Below are 20,373 nucleotides of genomic sequence, written 5' to 3' on the forward strand. Positions count from 1 at the left end.
AAGCTTAGAGTGGATGTTCAAACCTTCAGACAAAAGGAAGGTGAATCCCTCTATGAAGCTTGGGAGAGATACAAGGAACTGACCAAAAGGTGTCCTTCTGACATGCTTTCAGAATGGACCATTCTGGATATATTCTATGATGGTCTGTCTGAACTATCTAAGATGTCATTGGACCATTCTGCAGGTGGATCCATTCACTTAAAGAAAACGCCTGCAGAAGCTCAAGAACTCATTGACATGGTTGCAAATAAGCAATTCATGTACACTTCTGAAAGGAATCCTGTGAATAATGGGACGCCTCAGAGGAAGAGAGTTCTTGAAATTGATACTCTGAATGCCATATTGGCTCAGAATAAAATATTAACTCAGCAAGTCAATATGATCTCTCAGAGTCTGAATGGATTGAAGGAATCATCCAGCAGTACTAAAGAGGCATCTTCTGAAGAAGAAGCTTATGATCCTGAGAACCCTGCAATAGTAGAGGTGAATTACATGGGTGAACCCTATGGAAACACCTATAATCCCTCATGGAGAAATCATCCAAATTTCTCATGGAAGGATCAACAAAAGCCTCAACAAGGCTTTAATAATGGTGGAAGAAACAGGTTTAGCAATAGCAAGCCTTTTCCATCATCCACTCAGCAACAGACAGAGAATTCTGAGCAGAATCCATCTAGCTTAGCAAATATAGTCTCTGATCTATCTAAGGCCACTGTGAGTTTCATGAATGAAACAAGGTCCTCCATTAGAAATTTGGAGGCACAAGTGGGCCAGCTGAGTAAAAGAGTCACTAAAACTCCTCCTAGTACTCTCCCAAGCAATACATAAGAAAATCCAAAGAGAGAGTGCAAGGCCATTGATTTAACCATCATGGCCGAACCTACAAGGGAGGGAGAGGACGTGAATCCCAGTGAGGAAGACCTCCTGGGACGTCTAGTGACCAATAAGGAGTTCCTCAATGAGGAACCAAAGGAATCTGAGGCTCACCTAGAGACCATAGAGATTCCATTAAACCTTCTTCTGCCCTTCATGAGCTCTGATGAGTATTCTTCTTCTGAAGAGAATGAAGATATTACTGAAGAGCAAGTTGCTAAGTACCTTGGTGCAATCATGAAGCTGAATGCCAAACTATTTGGTAATGAGACTTGGGAAGATGAACCTCCCTTGCTCACCAATGAACTGGATGCATTGGATAGGCAGAAATTACCTCAAAAGAAATAGGATCCTGGTAAATTCCTAATTCCCTATAACATAGGCACCATGACCTTTGAGAAGGCTCTGTGTGACCTGGGGTCAGGAATAAACTTAATGCCACTCTCTGTAATGGAGAAACTTGGGATCTTTGAGGTGCAAGCTGCTAGAATCTCATTAGAGATGGCAGACAACTCAAGAAAACAGGCTTATGGACAAGTAGAGGACGTGTTAGTAAAGGTTGAACGCCTTTACATCCCTGCTGATTTCATAATCCTAGACACTGGGAAGGATAAGGAGGAATCCATCATCCTTGGAAGACCCTTCCTAGCCACAGTAAGAGCTATGATTGATGTGGACAGAGGAGAGTTAGTCCTTCAACTGAATGAGGACAACCTTGTGTTTAAAACTCAAGGATCTCCTTTTGTAACCATGGAGAGGAAGCATGAAAAGCTTCTCTCACTGCAGCGTCAACCAAAGTCCCCACAGTCAAACTCTAAGTTTGGTGTTAGGAGGCCACAACCAAACACTAAGTTTAGTGTTGAACCCCCACATTCAAACTCTAAGTTTGGTGTTGGGAGGTTCCAACCTTGCTCTGATCATCTGTGAGGCTCCATGAGAGCTCACTGTCAAGCTATTGACATTAAAGAAGTGCTTGTTGGGAGGCAACCCAATGTTATTTAATCATATGTATTTTATTTTCTTTTTGTTATTTCGTATTTTATTAGGTTGATGATCATGTGGAGTCACAAAAACTACTGAAAAATAAAAAACAGAATGAAAAACAGCATTGAAAATAGCACACCTTGGAGAAGAGGCATGCTGGCGTTAAACGCCAGAAACAAGCATCTGTCTGGCGTTTAACGTCAGAAACAAGCACCAAGCTGGCGTTTAACGCCAGAACCAAGCATCTACCTGGTGAAAAATGCCAGAAACAAGCTACATTTGGGCGTTTAACGCCAGAAACAGGCAGCAGTCTGGCGTTAAACACCAGGATTGCACAGCAAGGGCGTTTTACACGCCTAATTGGAGCAGGGATGTTAAGTCCTTGACCCCACTTGATCTGTGGACCCCACAGGATCCCCTCAAGATCTGTGGACCCAACAGGATCCCCACTTTCTCTTCTCTCCTCTTCACACCTTTTCATTACTCTCTTCCCCAAATACCCTTCACCAATCACCACAATCACTCTTTCCCATCACCTCTTCACCACTCACATCCATCTTCTCTTCCCCAAAAAACCCACCTACCTTCAAAATTCAAAAGATTTTCCCTCCCAAACCCAACCCTAATGGCCGAAACTTAACCCTCCCCTCACTCCTATATAAACCTCTCATTCCTTCTTCATTTTCACACAACACAACCCTATCTTCACCCCTTGGCCGAAAACACCTCTCTCTTCCTCTCCTCCATTTCTCTTCTTCTTCTCTTTCTTTCTTTCTTCTTTTGCTCGGGGACGAGCAAACATTTTAAGTTTGGTGTGGTAAAAGGATAGCTTTTTGTTTTTCCATAACCATCAATGGCACCTAAGGCCAGAGAAACCTCAAGAAAGAGGAAAGGGAAGGCAATTGCTTCCACCTCTGAGTCATGGGAGATGGAGAGATTCATCTCAAAGGTCCATCAAGACCACTTCTATGAAGTTGTGGCCAAGAAGAAAGTGATCTCTGAGGTTCCTTTCAAGCTCAAGAAGAATGAGTATCCGGAGATCCAATTTGAGATCCAAAGAAGAGGTTGGGAAGTTCTCACCAACCCCATTCAACAAGTCGGGATCCTAATGGTTCAAGAGTTCTATGCTAACCATGATCAAAGTGTGAACCCAAATCCAAAGCATTGGCTTACCATGGTTCGGGGAAAATACTTAGATTTCAGTCCGGAAAATGTAAGGCTGGCGTTCAACCTGCCAATGATGGAAGAGAACGCATGCCCCTACACAAGAAGGGTCAACTTTGATCAAAGGTTGGACAAAGTCCTCATAGACATATGTGAGGAAGGAGCTCAATGGAAAATTGACTCAAGAGGCAAGCCGGTTCAACTAAGAAGGCATGACCTCAAACCAGTGGCTAGGGAATGGTTAGAGTTCATTCAACGCTCAATTATTCCTACTAGTAACCGGTCTGAAGTTACCATAGACCGGGCCATCATGATCCATAGTATCATGATTGGAGAAGAGGTGGAAGTTCATGAGATTATACCTCAAGAACTCTACAAGGTGGCTGACAAGTCCTCCACTTGGGCAAGGTTAGCCATTCCTCACCTCATATGCCACCTCTGCAATTCAGCTGGAATTGACATAGAGGGAGACATCCTCATTGAAGAGGACAAGCCCGTCACTAAGAAAAAGATGGAGCAAATAAGAGATCATGGACCTCAGCAAGAGCATGAGGAAATTCCCAACCATGAAATCCCTGAGATGCCTCAAGGGATGCACCTTCCTCCACAAAACTATTGGGAGCAAAACAACACCTCCCTAGGAGAATTAAGTTCTAATATGAGACAACTAAGGGTGGAGCACCAAGAGCACTGCATCATCCTCCATGAGATTAGAGAAGATCAAAGAGCTATGAGGGAAGAGCAACAAAGGCAAGGAAGAAACATAGAGGAGCTCAAGAGCACCATTGGTTCTTCAAGAAGAGGAAGACGCCACCCTCACTAAGGTGGACTCATTCCTTAATCTCCTTGTCTATTTATTTTCTGTTTTTCAGTTTTTGAGCCTTATGTGTTATTTATGTTTGTGCCTTTACTATATGATCATTAGTGTCTAAGTGTCTATGCCTTAAAGTTATGAATATGAATCCATCACCTCTCTTGAATGAAAAATGTTCTAAAAACAAAAGAACAAGAAGTACATGGTTTTGAATTCATCATTGAAACTAGTTTAATTATTTTGATATGGTGACAATACTTTTTGTTTTCTGAATGAATGCTTGAACAGTGCATATGTCTTTTGATGTTGTGGTTTATGAATGTTAAATATGTTGCCTCTTGAAAGAATGAAGAAAAGGAGAAATGTTATTTGATAATCTGAAAAATCATAAAAATGATTCTTGAAGCAAGAAAAAGCAGTGAATACAAAAGCTTGCAGAAAAAAATATAATAGCGAAAAAAAAAGAGAAAAAGAAAAAGAAAAAGCAAGCAGAAAAAGCCAAAAGCTCTTTAAACCAAAAGGCAAGAGCAAAAAGCCAATAGCCCTTAAAACCAAAAAGGCAAGGGTAAATAAAAAGGATCCAAGGCTTTGAGCATCAGTGGATAGGAGGGCCTAAAGGAATAAAATTCTGGCCTAAGCGGCTAAACCAAGCTGTCCCTAACCATGTGCTTGTGGCGTAAAGGTGTCAAGTGAAAACTTGAGACTGAGCGGTTAAAGTCAAGGTCCAAAGCAAAAAAAGAGTGTGCTTAAGAACCCTGGACACCTCTAATTGGGGACTTTAGCAAAGTTGAGTCACAATCTGAAAAGGTTCACCCAGTTATGTGTCTGTGGCATTTATGTATCCGGTGGTAATACTGGAAAACAAAGTGCTTAGGGCCACGGTCAAGACTCATAAAGTAGCTGTGTTCAAGAATCAACATACTGAACTAGGAGAATCAATAACACTATCTGAATTCTAAGTTCCTATAGATGCCAATCATTCTGAACTTCAATGGAAAAAGTGAGATGCCAAAACTATTCAAGAGGCAAAAAGCTACAAGTCCCGCTCATCTGATTGGAGTTAAGTTTCATTGATATTTTGGAATTTATAGTATATTCTCTTCTTTTTATCCTATTTGATTTTCAGTTGCTTGGGGACAAGCAACAATTTAAGTTTGGTGTTGTGATGAGCGGATAATTTATACGCTTTTTGGCATTGTTTTTACATAGTTTTTAGTATGATTTAGTTAGTTTTTAGTATATTTTTATTAGTTTTTAAATAAAAATCACATTTCTGGACCTTACTATGAGTTTGTGTATTTTTTTGTGATTTCAGGTATTTTCTGGCTGAAATTGAGGGACTTGAGCAAAAATCAGATTCAGAGGTTGAAGAAGGACTGCAGATGCTGTTGGATTCTGACCTCCCTGCACTCAAAGTGGATTTTCTGGAGCTACAGAACTCCAAATGGCACGCTCTCAATTGCGTTGGAAAGCAGACATCCAGGGATTTCCAGAAATATATAATAGTTCATACTTTGCCCGAGTTTAGACAACACAAACTGGCATTGAACGCCAGTTCCATGCTACATTCTGGAGTCAAACACCAGAAATGGTTGCAAAGTGGAGTTAAACGCCAGAAACAGGTTATAAACTGGCGTTCAACTCCAAGAAAGACCTCTCCACGTAAAAGCTTCAATGCTCAGCCCAAGCACACACCAAGTGGGCCCCAGAAGTGGATTTCTGCATTATTTACTTATTTCTGTAAACCCTAGTAACTAGTTTAGTATAAATAGAACTTTTTACTATTGTCTTTACATCTTTGGATTATCTTTTGTTCATCTCTGGACGTTTAGTTCTTAGATCATGGGGGCTGGCCTCTCGGCCATGCCTGGACCTTGTTCTTATGTATTTTCAACGGTAGAGTTTCTACACACCATAGATTAAGGTGTGGAGCTCTGCTGTTCCTCATGAATTAATACAAAGTACTACTGTTTTTCTATTCAATTCAAGCTTATTCCTATTCTAAGATATCCATTCGCACCCAAGAACATGATGAATGTGATGATTATGTGACGCTCATCATCATTCTCACCTATGAACGCGTGCCTGACAAACACTTCCGTTCTACATGCAAACAAGCTAGAATGAGTATCTCTTAGATATCTAATACAGAGGACCAAGTCTGAGATATTAGAATCTTCGTGGTATAATTTAGAACCCATGGATGGCCATTCTTGAGATCCAGAAAGTCTAAACCTTGTCTGTGGTATTCCGAGTAGGATCTGGGAAGGGATGGCTGTGACGAGCTTCAAACTCGCGAGTGCTGGGCGTAGTGACAGACGCAAAAGGATAGTAAATCCTATTCCAGTATGATCGAGAACCGACAGATGATTAGTCATGCAATGACAGCGCATTAGACCATTTTCACAGAGAGGATGGGATGTAGCCATTGACAACGGTGATGCCCTACATAAAGCTTGCCATGGAAAAGAGTAGGAATGATTGGATGAAGACAACAGGAAAGCAGAGGTTCAGAGGAACGAAAGCATCTCTATACGCTTATCTGAAATTCTCATCAATGAATTACATAAGTATCTCTATCCTAGTTGATGTTTTATTTATGTTTTAGTTATCAAATCTCCATAACTATCTGAATCCGCCTGACTGAGATTTACAAGGTGACCATAGCTTGCTTCAGACCGACAATCTCCATGGGATCGACCCTTACTCACGTAAGGTTTATTACTTGGACGACCCAGTGCACTTGCTGGTTAGTTGTGCGGAATTGTGACAAAGTGTGATTCACGTTTGAGAGCACCAAGCCATTGGCGCCATTGTTGAAGATCACAATTTCGCATACCAACTACTCTTTATTATGGACATTTTGTCCTATGTGGAATTATCTCAGAATTTTGAGTTTTCTTTAAAAAAAATATACACTTCATTGTGGTGGTTGGAGACTGATGTATGTTTCTCATTTTCATTGTCTCTGTAGTTGGTACAACCTAGGTCTCTTCTCTCTCTGCGAATTTATCATTCGTAGTGGTTGTGAGATGACAGATACTTCTGGTTTGCACAATTGTGATTCTTAGGAGTCAGGACACGCTATGATTTACTTCTCTACTATTCTGTGTCATCGGTAAGGTGGCTCTGCTCCGCTGAACTTTTATCTCACTCTTTTTTATTTTGATGATTTCTTCGACTCAATCCTCTTTTGGCTTTGGAGGATGAATATTCATGAAGAAATGGTGAGCAAAGATGTCGCTGGAATCGAGAGGTGGCCAGTGGGGTTCTCAATGTGCCTGCACGGAGGAGGGAGTTCGACCAAGAGGGGCAAGATAAATGACAATAGAGTGGTTCTTCCGATTCCTGAGTACTTACCTTCGGCCATCATCGCCATCTCCTGCGGTGTTGCCGTTACCGGCACCGCAATGGGCTTCTTCTTCGGCATGTCTGAACGAGATCACGAGCACCAGCATGGCGAAGTAGTTTGAAAGGTTTCTCTCTATCGCTCTCTCTCTCTCTCTCTCTCTCTCTCTCTCTCCCTCTCTCTTTCTCTCTCTTGCTCTCTCGCTCTCATTCCCAAACCCTAGCTCTTCAACCCGATTTTTTCCCTTCCAGTTCGTATTTTTCTTTAATCTTCACCAGTTTCTTCCTTTATTGTTCTGAGATCACTAATCGCTACAATCCCCACCCACAATCCTAAACATAGCTACTCGAATTTGCATCTGAGAGAACAACGATGGTGACGACGCCGGTGGGATTCTGGTAACTCTAAATGAGTGATGCTCTTTGGAACCTCAACAACCTGGTTGACACATTCTGGTTTGAGATCTCAACCGGCGTCCCCCTCATGTTCGGATTTTCTCGATCCCTGCTTCTAAATCTTTTTTATTTGGGGTTTTCAGCTGAGTGTTCTTTGCCCAGGGTTTGAGCTGTTTTATTTATAATAATTAACTTATATCAAGGCTAACAATTGTCAGTTGCATCCTGATTCCATTGAATGGGTTTCATTTCTTTTGGGAGTTGCTGATTCATTTAGTTCTATTTTGTGTTTGAATTATGTACTTTGTCAATTTTCTATTTAGAAATAAAAAAAATAATAAAAGAATAAACATGGGGGCATCAAATCAGTTCCCATATAATGACACAGAAAGTGAAGTAAGCATGAATTGATCTCTAAGACAAAAGTGGAGGTAATTTTTATATATAAATCACTTATTATGATTGTTCTAGTTATTGTTTGAGATAAGATTGAATTGATACTTTCTGTAGGTTGAAGCTGACTACAAGGCTATGTCGTTTGCCTTGGATGTTATGGAGAGGAGACAAATGCAATCTGAAACACTCTCTGCCGTGCTTGACACGTATTTTCTCGATTAATTACTATGATTGCTGATGAGTTTGCAAAACTCCAAATTAAATTGATGATGATCAAGCATTATTAAAATAATTAATTGTAAAATTATTAATTTGATCTTTAATTAACATTTGTTAATTAATAATTTTTTGTTGTGCAGATCTTAGCTTGGGCCAAAAATTAGCAAGCCCAATGGAAATTTAATACTCAGCCTTGGTTACAAAAACTGTTTTAAAAAATTGTGGGCTGAATTGTTATTGTACTAGTTGGGCCAGACTTAATAACTATTAGCCCAAATCAATTTTTATGAGAGACCAACTAGCTTGGCCCAAAATCAAAAATGGAAGAAAGCCAAGGTTGCATGCTTTCAATGGATCCCACTTCAATTTTTGATGGATTTTAAATTCAATTAACTTGCATTAATAGCATTGGAAACATGAAAGAGAAAGAATTGATTTGATAGCCATCATTACTATCACCGCCACTGGTGCACGAAATTGTGATCTCAATGGCGCCAACAACTTGGTACGCACAATTGTAATCTCAACTCTTTTTCACAACTCCGCACAACTAACCAACAAGTGCACTGGGTTGTCCAAGTAATAAACCTTACATGAGTAAGGGTCGATCCCACGGAGATTGTCGGTTTGAAGCAAGCTATGGTAATCTTTGTAAATCTCAGTCAGGCAGATTCAAATGGTTATAAGGTTTTGATAATTAAAAGATAAATAAAATATAAAATAAAGATAGAAGTACTTATGTAATTCATTGGTAGGAGTTTCAGATAAGCGTATGAAGATGCTTTGTTCCTTCTGAATCTCTGCTTTCCTATTACCTTCATCCAATCATTCATACTCCTTTCTATGGCAAGCTGTATGTTGGGGGATCACCGTTGTCAATGGCTACCGTCCGTCCTCTCAGTGAAAATGGTCAGGCTACAGGTTACGTAGGGCTAATCATCTGTCGGTTCTCACTCATGTTGGAATAGGATCCATTGATCCTTTTGCGTCTGTCACTACACCCAACACTCATGAGTTTGAAGCTCGTCACAGTCATCCCATCCCAGATCCTACTCGGAATACCACAGACAAAGTTTAGACTTTTCGGATCTCAAGAATGCTCCCAATTGATTCTAGCTTATACCACGAAGACTCTGATCTCACGGAATGGAAGGCTCTGTTGTCAGGAGAGGCAACCATGCATCGTGAACCAGGAGGCCAAGAGATATGCATTCAAGCTCGTTTTCAGGTAGAACGGTAGTGGTTGTCAGGCACGCGTTCATAAGTGAGAATGGTGATGAGTGTCACTTGATCATCACATTCATCATGTTGAAGTGCGAATGGATATCTTAGAACAAGAATAAGCATGAATTTAATAGAAAAATAGTAGTACTTTGCATTGATTCATGAGGAACAGCAGAGCTCCACACCTTAATCTATGGGGGTGTAGAAACTCCACCGTTGAAAATACATAAGTGATGAAGGTCCAGGCATGGCCGAATGGCCAGCCCCCTAAACGTGATCAAGAGATCAAAAGTGATACAAAGATAGTCTCAAAAATGATCTGATGATGAAAGATACAATAGTAAAAGGTCTTATTTATAATGAACTAGTAGCCTAGGGTTTACAGAAATAAGTAAATGATGCAGAAATCTATTTCCGGGGCCCACTTGGTGTGTGCTTGGGCTGAGCTTTGAAGCTTTTTCGTGCATAGGCTGTTCCTGGAGTTAAACGCCAGCTTTGGTGCCAGTTTGGGCGTTTAACTCCAATTCTGGTGCCAGTTTGGGCGTTTTACGCCAGAAATTTTAGGCTGAATTTGAATGCTAGTTTGGGCCATCAAATCTCGAGCAAAGTATGGACTATTATATATTTCTGGAAAGTCCAGGATGTCTACTTTCCAACGCAATTGAGAACACGCCGATTGGGCTTCTATAGCTCCAGAAAATCTACTTTGAGTGCAGGGAGGTCAGAATCCAACAGCATCTGCAGTCCTTTTTCAGCCTATGAATCAGATTTTTGCTCAGGTCCCTCAATTTCAAACAGAAAATACCTGAAATCATAGAAAAATACACAAAATCATAGTAAAGTCCAGAAATATTATTTTTATTTAAAAACTAATAATTATATACTAAAAACTAACTAAATCATACTAAAAACTACCTAAAAAATGCTAAAAAGCGTATAAATTATCCGCTCATCAGCCACCAAGCCAAAGGAAAGTGGAAAACTTAATTAATTTCATTCTCTCTCTTATTGCTATTGAATTTATTTCAATTTTCTCTCTCTTCTCTCTCAAGTTTCGGTCCCTTCTTTGTCAGGAAGAAAGATGAAGAAGCAAGCCATCAGAGGTAGTAGTAGAGAAGCTAGTTACAAGGAAGAGGCCATTGTGATGATGGCGGTAAGAAAAAGAAAATCTATAGTATGGTATGGCTGAGATCTTTGCCACTAAAGGTAAGGTGTGGTGAAGAAGTCTCAGGCCTTCCATAACCAAAAATGGAAGAAATCCATTTTGGCCAGAGGAAGAAGATCCCTTGGAAGCATGGCTCGTCTCTACTTTTGCTCGACCACTACAGGAGGTAGCTACTATAGCTACGTGGAGGATGAGGCAGAAGATAAGAGCAGGAGGAGATGTCAAGCAATCAAGGACTCATCAAGGGCTAGGAATCCTTCTTGAGGAGCAAGTCAAGATGGAAGGCCCGGATTGATGAAGCTTGGTGAGAAGGGATAACACAGAGGTAATTACATATTGGTTATATCATTCGGTTTCCTCTCTCCTCTCTTTGCCGAACCAGTTTTTGCATGAAGAAGAAGAAGTTGGCTCGATTCAACAGTTTCAACCGTGGAGGCTTCCCCTTCTATAAATAAGGGAGAACAGCCAGGGCTTGAAGCAAGGAGAAAAAAGAGTGAAAGCACAAAATTCTCATAGCTACCCAAGCTAACAGAAGTTCTTCTCCTTCAATATTTTTCATTTTGTAATTTTTCTGTTTAGTTTTGTTTGTCTTGAGTCTCATGGAAAAAGGCAAATAGTGAGGTTTGTAAGAAAAAGCCATAGAGCGAAAAAAGGCAGAGTATACAAAATTGAAAGAAAAAATCCATAGATGTCCTAGAGGTCCTTTGTACATCTGTGTTGTGTTTCATGATTCTGTGGGAATCCCCTTGCAAGTTGGGTTAGCACTTAGCAGTAAAAAGCTTGGTAGGTGACCAAGTTAAGTTCGGAATTGGGGTTAGATTCTGTACTTGTCCCAGATAGGAAGGGTAGTTCCTAGGGAGAATTGGTGTATGTAATTATGATGATTATAGTGAAATTTCATCATTGTTGTGATGGAGACTGGATGTAGGCTGCATTGCACTTGGCAGCTGAACTAGGATACTTCGTGGTGTGATTTTCTCTCTCTCTTCTACTCCATTTCTGTTTCTGCTGCATAGGAGATAAAACTGAAAAATATCTCTTGCCTGGTTACGAGATAAAAAAAAAGTCTTGTGGCTAGGTACGAGACAAAAAGCAAAAAGTCTCCAGAAGTTATTTCAAAGGCCAGCAAGTGTTAACAAGCGAAAAAGGGGCTAAGATTCAACCCCCCTTCTCTTAGCCACTGATGCTGGCAGAGATTGGCGAATTAAAAATTGTTACTTTATATACGTTGCAAGTATAGTTCTTAACTCGCCAGAAATCTGCCTATCAATTTAGAAAGGTGTCACAGAAAATTGAAATTAAAATACTGGGAGTATGAATCCCAGGTCGTCTCCCAACGAGTTGCAGAAAAGTGTGCTACTTTATTAATCAGATGTTTTCAAAAAGGTTTGAGTTGAGTAAACAGGAAATAAAATTGGTGAATTTGAATAATGTAAATAAAAGCCTTGACTGGGAGTTGATTAGTTAGAATTCCTATTATTGTTGGAATGCTCTCAGGATTAATTGACAATTAAAGGTTGTCCTGTTTAGTTATCCTTTACTAGGTAAGGAAAAGTCAAACAAGTTGGAATGCTACGTCTGTTCACAAGTTGCAATCCACTTAATTAAAAGGGATTGGTGTTAGTGACTAGAAGGCAATCCAACCATAAACCCAATTACAATTTTTCTTTCAAGCCTTCCAACTCAAGGGTTCCTTCCAACTCAAGGGTTCCTTTCAATCAATTCCCCATCAAGTTAGGAAACTACTCGCTCATTGTAAATGTAAAATTCATAGCATATAAAAAGGAATTAAAGAAAGACATTGTAAATAAAAATTAAAATAGTCAATTAAAAATAAAAGTGATCCTTGTATTAAATAATCCTAAAAATATTCCAATGGTAAAATTAAACAAAGCAAAGAACATGGAAGAGTAAAGCCAAGTAAAGAAAACGAACTAGAATGACGAAGTCTTGATGAGGTAATAACTCTTCTCAGTGTTCCAATGCCAAAAAGTAAGAGAAAATTTAATCCTAAGAACTATGAATATATGGAGAGAAAACCTAGAGGAGAAGTAAACTAGATCTAAAACTAAAACTGTGTAGAATGAATGTTGTCTTTGGTTTCTGCATGTTCTCTGGCTCTAGTCTGCTGTTCTGGGCCGAAAACTGGGTCAAAATAGGGTCCAAAATCGCCCCCAGCGAATTCTGCAGATTATGCAGATCACGCATGTCAAGCGATCGCGTCATCCATGCGGACGCGTCATTCGCGTTTTTTCCCTACCACGCGTTCGCGTCGTCCACGCCTCCGCGTCGCTTGTGCTTTTTCATTCCGCGCGGTCGCGTGAGCAATGCGGCTGCGTCACTGCAATTTCTCCTCTTCCGCGCGGTCGCGTGAGCCTTGCGGCCGCGTCACTTCTCGCTGGTTATCTCCTCAATTTCTTGTGTTCCTTCCATTTTTGTTAGCTTCCTTTCCCATCTCCAACTCATTCATGCCCTATAAAGCCTAAAACGCTTAACACACAGATCACGGCATCGAATGGAATAAAGGAGGAATAAAAACGCATAATTAAAAGTCTTCTAGGAAGCAGTTTTCAATCATGTAATAATTTCAGGAAGGAAATATAAATGCATGCTATTTTAATGAATAAGTGGGTAAGGATAATGATAAAACCACACAATTAAACACAATATAAACCATAAAATAGCGGTTTATCAACCTCCCCATACTTAAACATTAGCATGTCCTCATGCTTAATTAAAGGAGATAAAATAAATAAATATGAACATGTAAAAACTCATGCAATGCAATGCAATCCTATATATATGAATGCAACTATATGATTCTTGCTCACTTGATCAAAAGTAAGTAAGCTCTTCAAAACAATTATAAATCAAATTCCACTAATTCTATCATTATACAGTAAGATAGATAAAGGTGCAAGAAGATAGCTCATGAAAGCAGGGAACATGGAAATTCAAGCATTGAACCCTCACTGATGATGTATGTACGCTCTAATCTCTCTAGTGTATAGGGTAATCACTCTATCTTTCTCTAATCATGCTCTCTAACTTTTGTTCTTCTCCTAACCAATCAACAACAGTTAATATACCAATGCAAACATCATGAGGTCTTTTCAAGGTTGTAATGGGGCCAAGGTAGGGGTAGGGATACATATATGGTTAAGTCCCCATCAAGTTAGGGAACTACTCGCTCATTGTGAATGTAAAATTCATAGCATATAAAAAGGAATTAAAGAAAGACATTGTAAAAAAAAAATTAAAATAGTCAATTAAAAATAAAAGTAATCCTTGTATTAAATAATCCTAAAAATATTCCAATGGTAAAATTAAATAAAGCAAAGAACATGGAAGAGTAAAGCCAAGTAAAGAAAATGAACTAGAATGACGAAGTCTTGATGAGGTAATAACTCTTCTCAGTGTTCCAATGCCAAAAAGTAAGAGAAAATTTAATCCTAAGAACTATGAATGTATGGAGAGAAAACCTAGAGTAGAAGTAAACTAGATCTAAAACTAAAACTGTGTAGAATGAATGTTGTCTTTGGTTTCTGCATGTTCTCTGGCTCTAGTCTGCTGTTCTGGGCCGAAAACTGGGTCAAAATAGGGTCCAAAATCGCCCCCAGCGAATTCTGCAGATTATGCAGATCGCGCATGTCACGCGATCGTGTCATCCATGCGGACACGTCATTCGCGTTTTTTCCCTACCACGCGTTCGCTTCGTCCACGCCTCCGCGTCGCTTATGCTTTTCCATTCCGCGTGATCGCGTGAGCCATGCGGCCGCGTCACTGTGATTTCTCCTCTTCCGTGTGGTTGCGTGAGCCATGCGGCCGCGTCACTTCTCGCTGGTTATCTCCTCAATTTCTTGTGTTCCTTCCATTTTTGTTAGCTTCCTTTCCCATCTCCAACTCATTCATGCCCTATAAAGCCTGAAACGCTTAACACACAGATCACGGCATCGAATGGAATAAAGGAGGAATAAAAATGCATAATTAAAAGTCTTCTAGGAAGCAGTTTTCAATCATGTAATAATTTCAGGAAGGAAATATAAATGCATGCTATTTTAATGAATAAGTGGGTAAGGATCATGATAAAAACACACAATTAAACACAATATAAACCATAAAATAGTGGTTTATTAGCCACTGATAGCCATCAATTGATATCAGAGCTTGGTCTCAAAGAGATCAAGCTTTGCAGCTTGGAGAAAAAGATCCAGATGGCAGAGAACAGTGGCTTAAATCTGTTGTCCTACAATCTGACAGAAGGACAGTCAAGCAACATACCTCCTCTCTTCAATGGGAAGAACTACACCTATTGGAAGGAGAGAATGAAGATTTTTGTACAAGCAGTAGATTACAGACTGTGGAAGATCATCCTGGAGGATCCTCAATTTCCAATCACCACAAGTGCTGAAGGAGTAGTCTCTCTTAAAGTCGAAGCCAGTTGGACCGAAGAAGACAGAAAGAAGGTGGAGCTCAATGCCAAGGCTATCAACTTGCTCAATTGTGCAATCAGCTTCGAGGAATATCGACGGGTATCACGATGCACAACGGCAAAGGAAATCTGGGACAAACTTCAAGTCACTCATGAAGGAACCACCATAGTGAAGAAGACCAGGATAGACATGCTGAATAGAGAATATGAAATGTTCTCCATGAAGGAAGAAGAATCAATAGATGAAATGTTTGAAAGATTCAACACCATCATTGTTGGCTTGGATGCTATGGGGATTAAGTATCCTGAATCTGTGCTTGTGAGGAGAGTTTTGAGATGTCTCACAAAAGAGTGGGAAACAAAGGCATTGATAATATCTGAGAGTAGTGGTCTTGATTCTATGACATATGATGACTTGAGAGGAAATTTACTTGCTTTTGAAAATACTTATTTGAAAAAAGACTCAAAAAGAAAAGGAATAGTGATGAGTCCATATTTTCTGGTATATTTTGGTTTGATTTGAATGGATTTCATCATATAAACCCACATTTATTCATCCAAATAGCATGCTTTTGTGTTCTCTCCCTTAATTGTGCCTAAATGTAAAAACATGCTATTTTATGCTTATTTTGATCACTTTATCCCACTGTTATGCCATGACATGTTTGTTGAGTGATTTTAGGTTCTAAAGGCAAGTTTGGCAAGGCAAAAGTGGAAGGAAGCATGTACAAAGGGAGAAAACATGAAGAAAACAAAGGAGAAGCACACATTGGAGTGTGCGTGCGCACAACCTCGTGTGCGTATGCACAAAAATCACAAAACCATGTGTGCGTACGCACGACAACCTGTGCATCTGCACACGTCCCAGCGCGTGATCTCATTAATGCAACTCGCTGGGGGTGATTTTTGGGCCTCCAGGGCCCAATTTTAGGACTTTCTGAAGCTGATTGGGTGCTATATGAAGGAAGGCCTTACTCCATGTGAAGAGGGGGGGCAATTAGGTTTAGTTTTTATTATGTTTTCTCTTAGTTTCTAGAAAGAGAAGCTCCCCCCTCTCTCTAGAATTAGGGTTTTCTTAGTTTAATTTCCCGTAATTTCCGTATTTAATTCTTATTTTAATGTAGTTTCATTTATGTTTCTATGCTTTCTTGTCTTTATCTTCTTCATCTCTTTTGTTATTTTCTCTTTTATGTCAATTTTCATGTTATGAACACTTTTGTTATTTTAATTCCAATTAATGCAAATTTATGTTTCCATGTCATTTACTGCTTTCTCTAGTTGTTATTGTCACTTTCTTGCTTTGGTAGTTTTAGAATTTATTTTATTGCAATTTAATATTATTTTATTCCCATGCACACCAAGTGTTTGATAAAATGCTTGGCTTAGTTTTCACTTAGTTTTTCTCCACTTTTGGCTTGAAATTATTGACTTTGGTGATCCTTGAGTCATTGATGTCCATTCTTGTTTGATATATTAGAGTAGTTAGTTGATTTGGTTTCCCTTGACTCTATGTGACCTGTTAGTGTTGACATAGGTCTTAGGGATTGAAATTAACTATGCCTATTTGACTTTTCTTCGATGTAAGGTTGACTAAGCAGGATTTACTCTTCATAATCATCATATGTTTGTGGTCAATGGCTAGGATAGGTAGCCTTAGTCCTCAATTACTTGCCAAGAGGTTTCTTGCTTTTGAAGTTTTGTTGCTTTGACTTTTACTTGCTTTCATTTACTTTCTTGAATGTTAAGTTACTTTCTTGCCATTTCTTTTCCTTGCATTTAATTACTTTAACTTTTATTGCCTTGATGTTTAATTTCTTGCACATTTAATTTCTTGCACGTTTAATTCCTTGGTTGAAAAATTGGGTGTTTGGGTGGAATTGAGTTGTGGATGTCCATTCCGCATTGTGTGAGAATAGTTAATTGGTTTGGTTTCCATTGACGCTAGTCTTTCACTAAGTGATTAGTGAGTTGACTAGGACTTATAGATTGAGATCAATTACACTTTTGACTAATTCTCAAGGAGTATTGACTAGTTTGGATTGATTTCACACAATTGCCATGTTTGTGGTCCACAACTAGGATAGGAAACCTAGATCACCCACTTCTTGCCAAGAGTCCTTTAATTGCTTTCTTTTCAATTCCTTCCATGCTTGTTTCAATTTCTTGCTATTTACATTGCTTGCTCTCTTCCTTTCATTCCCAATCCCCCATGCTCTCTCTCTTATAGCCAATAATCGTACATTTCATTGCAACTCCTAGGGAAGAACGACCCGGGAGCTAAATACTCTCGGTTATAATTTGTTTTGTATTGTGATAACATTTGATTGATGGCCAATTTGTTGGGTTAGGACTATACTCACAACGCCGATTCCATTTTCATAATCAAATTCCTAACCTATGCAAATTGCCCTTCTGTCAAATTTGGCGCCGTTCCCGGGGAGTTGCAATAGTGTAAAGTTAGTGGCTATTGTAAATATGTTAATATGTAAATATCTTGCTTTTTGGTTGTCTTTGTTGATGGTTAGAATTGGGATCCTAGAGGACATTGGACATTCTATCATCGGTGGGGAAATCAAGCACAAGCCACCATAGCGAAAGCTCTCCCAATTGTCTAACTTAAAGACATTAAATAAAAGTGCTTGGTAACATTGTTCTAACTCTTCTTTCTTTGTATATATTTTGGCTTAATTGCATGTTTGCTTGTTTTGGTTAGCTTAGAATTAGTTTAATTTTGAGTTAGTTATGTTAATTTTGGTTTGGATCATAAATTTATGGGTTCTTGCATGTTTTGGTGTTTGGTTTTGATTAAACTAAGGCTTGGTACCTTATAATTTTGAAGAAAAATTTTTGCAAAACAGGGCATCTGTGCGTACGCACGTACCTGTGTGTGCGCACAAAACAGTTATTTTCTGCTTCCTGTGTGTGTGCACCGACCTGTGCGCATGCACAGGCATGATTCTGCCCTCTGTCCGCAGTGCCAGCACGCCTTGTGCGCGCGCACTCAGCTGCTTTCTGCGATCTGTGCGTACGCACCTAATCGTGCGTATGCACACATACCCTTTTTCGCGCTTCTTGTGCGGACGCACAGACGTGTGCATCCGCACGCCAACTTGCAACCACTCTGGTGGGAGTGTTGGCACAGTGTGTGCACGTGAACCCCTGCCCCTTATGCTCTTGTGTGTGCACACGGACCTATGTGCGCCCGCACACATGATCCTTCCCAAAAAAAAAAAATTCTTCTGTGCGTGCGCACATCCTTGTGCGCTCGCACACCTTCCCCTTTCCTCATAGTGTGCACACGCACACAGCCCTATGCGTACGCACACCCCTGTTTCTCCCACTTTACTTCTTTTCTCCTCCTTTCTTTACTCTTTCTCTCCTTTTCTCTTCTTTCTTCCACTACTCTCTTCTCTTCCTTAACCTTCTTCTTTACTTGCTCTACTTTATTTTGTTTGCATTTCATTTTTATTTTGGTAATTATATTAGCTTTAGTATAGTTATTTGACAAATAAATAAGTTGCAAGTGTTTGTTTAACATTGATTGGGTTGCTTCTTGCTTGAATTTGGTTTCAAGTTTGATAAATATGTGTACTGAGCATTAAAAGCCTTGTTTAAATGCCTAGATGAATTGTGAGTTTGATTCATATGTTGTAGCTACCATATGCATTAAACTTTATCCTTGTTTGGCGTCTTGAATTATGCACTTTCACTTTGGTGAATTGAGTTGAAAATATTTGTTCATCTTGATTTTCATATCATATGGATCACATGTCCGGTACTTGTTTCTTTTTAATGCTTTGCATTTGTTTGAGTGACTTAACTTGATTGCTATCAAGTGTATCACTTTTTGTAACAAGTACCTATACCATGTAACTTTTTCCTTGTGTGTCATGATGAACAAGTTGTTTCCTTTTCATTAATGGATCGGGTATTATTTATTTTGCTATTTTATGTCACTTTTGAGCTTTCACTTGCACAATTTCAATATCCAATATTCTTAATTCAATTCACTCTTGTTGCAATTACCTAAGTTTGCTTGTGTTTGATTGATGCTCATTTATTGCTTGCTTCTTAGGCCATTTAGTTGAGGAACTCATGCTTACTTTTTCATTGTGTGGATGCCACGTTAGCCGGTCGTTGTGTGTATTCCATACCATTATGCAAGCTTCCTCAATTAAATGCTTATTCACTCTTCCCTTTTACCCTTTTGTGCTACTTGCCCTATGAGTCCTAACTATACTTTGCTCTTCTTTTTGAGGATTGATGAGCGGATATTTTATACGCTTTTTGGGGTTAATTTCATGTAGTTTTTAGTATGTTTTAGTTAGTTTTTAGTATATTTTCATTAGTTTCTAGGCAAAATTCATATTTCTGGACTTTACTATGAGTTTGTGTGTTTTTCTGTAATTTCAGGTATTTTCTGGCTGAAATTGAGGGAGCTGAGCAAAAATCTGATTCAGGCTGAAAAAGGACTGCTGATGTTGTTGGATTCTGACCTCTCTGCACTCGGAATGGATTTTCTGGACCTACAGAAGTTCAATTGGCGCGCTCCCAATTGCGTTGGAAAGTAGACATCTAGGGCTTTCCAGTAATATATAAGGTAGCGTTTGTTTTCGGGGGCAGGACACGGAGACATGGACAACACTTGTTTAAAAAGTGTTTGGAAGCAGAGACATGAACAGTGGACATATTGTCTCCGAGACAGTTTTTTATACTTTTGTGTCCACTCTTTCACGAAGGACAATGATGGACACGGAATTTGGAAGAGTGGACACGGACAATTTTATAAATTTTGTTTTTCTTTTTTTCCATTATTATCCCCTTCTTATTTTTCCTATTGCATTGTTCAGAGATACTTTTTTCTTCCTGTTCTTCCTCTATCTCTTTCTTTTCCAGGTACTCTCTCCTTTTTGTAGAATTTTTTATTGGGGGTAGATAATTCTTTTCTTTTTATCGTTTTACTTCAATACCATTTTAACCTTATATTATATTATTTGATTTGTAATAAAAATAATAACAAAAATAATTAATCTTAAAACTTTTGAAAGATAGATATTAGCAAAAGTAAAATTAATCTTTTAAAATGCTAAAAAATAATTTATAAATTGTAATTGATTTTATATAATTTAAAGAAAAATCAGTTTTTAGATAAAAAAAATTAGTTTTTTTAAATAAAAATAGATTTTTATATGCAAAAACTAATTGTTTTTTCATGTAAAAATGGATTTTTTTTAAAATTAATTTTTTATTTAAAATTAATTTGGCTTATTAACTTAAACAAAATTTTTTATTAATCAAACTCAAATTTATTTTTTTTGTTAATCTTAACCATATGTATTCCTACATATTAATAACAAA

The 20,373-nt window shown here is 38.8% G+C and overlaps 1 non-coding gene across 1 annotated transcript; it reads right to left on the minus strand.

The window, feature by feature from the left end:
- LOC148565628 (small nucleolar RNA R71) lies at positions 1–108 on the minus strand. The gene has a single exon (XR_015885566.1). It is a non-coding gene; the product is annotated as a small nucleolar RNA R71 (small nucleolar RNA).
- Positions 109–20,373: the final 20,265 nt, after the last annotated feature.

The sequence above is a fragment of the Arachis ipaensis genome, chromosome B5, assembly GCF_059453495.1.
Source record: "Arachis ipaensis isolate K30076 ecotype BB chromosome B5, ASM5945349v1, whole genome shotgun sequence".
NCBI lineage: Eukaryota > Viridiplantae > Streptophyta > Magnoliopsida > Fabales > Fabaceae > Arachis > Arachis ipaensis.